The 3,045-nt window shown below is 47.5% G+C and overlaps 1 long non-coding RNA gene across 1 annotated transcript; it reads left to right on the top strand.

Moving 5' to 3' along the window:
• The first annotated feature begins 524 nt into the window (after nt 1-524).
• LOC136552838 (uncharacterized) lies at nt 525-2,404 on the top strand. Its single transcript, XR_010782886.1, has 3 exons — nt 525-1,429; nt 1,518-1,634; nt 1,722-2,404. It is a non-coding gene; the product is annotated as an uncharacterized lncRNA (long non-coding RNA).
• Nucleotides 2,405-3,045: the final 641 nt, after the last annotated feature.

The raw sequence follows: 3,045 nt of genomic DNA, 5'->3' as shown, positions 1-3,045 counted from the left end.
CGTCTTCTGCACGTTCATCATCTTCCTGTATGTGCTAGTTACAGCTGCCACTTCACATACTGGGTGTGGCAACTATGTTTGTCAGTTTGTGCATGTGTCAGGGAATGGTTAAAACACCAGATCCACCGCATGACTGCAACATAACTATCCTAAGAGCAAGGCTAATAATATAGCCGGCTTGCTGGCTGTAAGGTTCCTTACAGCCTTCTCTCAGCCCACTCACTTGTCTCTCTCACAGACTTTCTTGGTTCTTGTGCCCAAGCCGACTGTAAGCTTACAGCCCGCTTCTCCTCTCTCTCCTCCTCTCTCTCCTCCACCTCAGCATTTAGTCGGCTTACAGCCTGCTATTATACTTGCTCTAATAATAAAAAGACAACATTTCAGGCTTTTTTTTTCGTCCAGCCTATTCAATTTGGCCCAACCGTCTGGCCCACTCACTCGCGTTTGGCCCACTCAGCTCGCGTTCAGGTCACCTCGCGTCGCTCCGATTGAAAAAAAAAGAAACACGTCCGTCTCCCCACGCCGCCGCCGCATCGGCTCCGTCCAGTGCCGCCATTGATTCTGTCCCGCACCGCCATCCCGCACTCAGCATCGCCGCTGCTCCAGTCCCGCCTGCAGCGCCGACGCTCAGATGTAGTAGTCTACGCCGCCTCCTCCCGAGGCCCTGCTGCCGCGTTCTTTCGATGGAGAAGCCGGTGTCGCCGCGTCTGTGGCGGCGGCGCGCCTAATCGCCGAGCGTGCGGTTGTCGCGCTGAAGCTGGCTGCGCTCTTGCCGCGGCTGTACCTGGCGTGCGCGCCCCTCGCGGCCAAGGATCTTGTCGCCGTGGAGTAGCCGGTCCTCCGGTGGTGGTAGAGACTAGATACTGCGTTCGTCAATCTTCGGCGCCACTACCCGGAAGTTGAGGTAGTGGAGGAGCGTCTCGGGTTGGGCCTGCGGTGGCTGCGCCTGCGCGGCCAGCAATGGGACGCGCAGGTCCATCTCGAATTCTTGGTTGGCGCTAGCAGAGGGGCCGTCAGGTAACTCGCATCCTCGGACCCTTGCAGCTGCAGCAAACCAGTAATCAGGTGCCCCGGCTATGGTAGACATGAGGCGGGAGGACGTGGACCTGTGCTGGTGCGTTGATGGCGCCAGCACCTGCAAGTTGACGTCTACATGTCTGGAAGTAACTAGGGGAGATCCGGCATGCCTTGTGGCAGAGGCTATGGCAAGAAGAGGAAGTAGAGTTGTAGAAACAACCCAGATAGTCAGAGTGTGGTGTTTCTTGGTCTAATTTAATCATGTTCTTTGGTTGTATAATCTGTATTGAGTGAGAGATAGGAAATAGGGATGTTTGAGTGGAATAGAGCTGATGAACAAATTGTAGGATGCCAGAGAGGCAACTGAAGAGACCAAATCGTCGATAAATTGGGGTTGAAACACATGACCAAGGTCAGACTATGCTAGCCAAGCTGAATCTCATAAACACTGTTTGATGCTAAATTGTTCTTATGACATTGTTGTTTGATGCTAATTGTAGAGACTAAGGGATCAGATCGATGAAAATATAGTCCCGTTGCAATAGCTAAATAGCCTGATACCGCACTGCAACAGTCTCTTGTCAGGTGCAAGTCCCTTAATTAATAAGATTCTGTTGGTGAGTAGTGAGTATATATATTGTCAATATGTTTCTTTTGTTTTCCATTGATCTTTTCACTTACTTAATTAACTGATTGATTTCCAGACTGACAAAGTGTCAATATTAGATGAGACAATTGAGTATCTGAATTCGTGCAATTGCAAGTTCAGGTTAGCAGCTACTCCAACTTAAGATCATTTACTGGTACCAACTGGAATATATGCTTCAGATCGTGTGGATGACTTCAGGATGGAGTCAATGATGTTTCCTGGAGTTCACCAATTTATGCCACCAATGGCTCTAGGCATAAATTCAGGTTGCATTGCATCCCCGAAACACAAGGCCTAAGTCAGTTGCCAAGTGTACCGTACATGAACCATCCGCTGCCAAATCACATCCCTTCAAACTCATCTCCAATTATGAGTCCAACGAATAAATTGAACATTGTCAACCAGATGCAAAATGTTCGCCTCATTTTAATCATCTTCTGATGGTCCATCACAGTAGACAGTTCTATGGATATACGGCAAATTGAGAAAGAACAAACTGAGTAGCCACCATCCATATGCATCTTACATGTGTCTCATCGACTACCGGACAATTGGAAGAAAGATCGTTTGCTAGAGATGGTTACTGAGGTACATAAGCATCGAACAGACAGGTTACGTTCCTTGGTTTTTCTAAAGAGTTCATATATACACAAATACCCGTTCCTTTGGACTAACAGGTTGTAATATTTGGCCTTGCCTTTTCTTAAATTTTATGCAACGATTAAATTCTTAACCTGTATTTTTCCCGGTTTGAATAAAGCTGCTAGCTTGATGATTAAACTCCTAAGCCCTTTCATGGATTATTAAATATGTTCGTATATTTCTACTTATTTTGCACGAAGGAATTTGCTAATTTGGTTGGCATTTATTCTAAATTGCACTTTTATAGATGTTTTTTTTTCTCGAACACGCAAAATGTTTGTGCGTCTTTGTATTAAGGTAAAAAAAATGTTCAATACAATACGCTTTGGGGGGTGGGGTTCATAAGTTTTACATGAATGCTCGGACCATCCCTGGTGTACTGCAACTCTGCAAGCTATGCTATTATATTAGACAGAGATCGACCCAAATTGCAGTGCCGGTTAGGGGGCCTATGCCTAGGCTGTCGGGCGGTGGCGGTGCAGCTTGCGCGGGCCCACCTCGTCGTCTGCTGGGAACAACTTACGCAGCGCCTGCATATAAGTGGGGTCACCGCTGAACATTTCATCGTACGCCTTCTTGGCCGACGTCGACGGAGATGGCATCCCGCTGGTTAGTCCCAGACGATTCATGACAAGTTACTCACTCCGCTTGGAAGCCGGGATATGAGAAATGCTCTGCGACGCTATCCGCTTGCTTCACGTTTTATAGATGGTGAATGTTCTAATTTAATTATTGCT

The sequence above is a fragment of the Miscanthus floridulus genome, chromosome 4 (assembly GCF_019320115.1).
Source record: "Miscanthus floridulus cultivar M001 chromosome 4, ASM1932011v1, whole genome shotgun sequence".
NCBI classification, from domain to species: Eukaryota; Viridiplantae; Streptophyta; class Magnoliopsida; order Poales; family Poaceae; genus Miscanthus; species Miscanthus floridulus.
The sequence above is the reverse complement of the archived record's forward strand: the minus strand, read 5'-3'. Positions and strand labels throughout refer to the sequence as shown.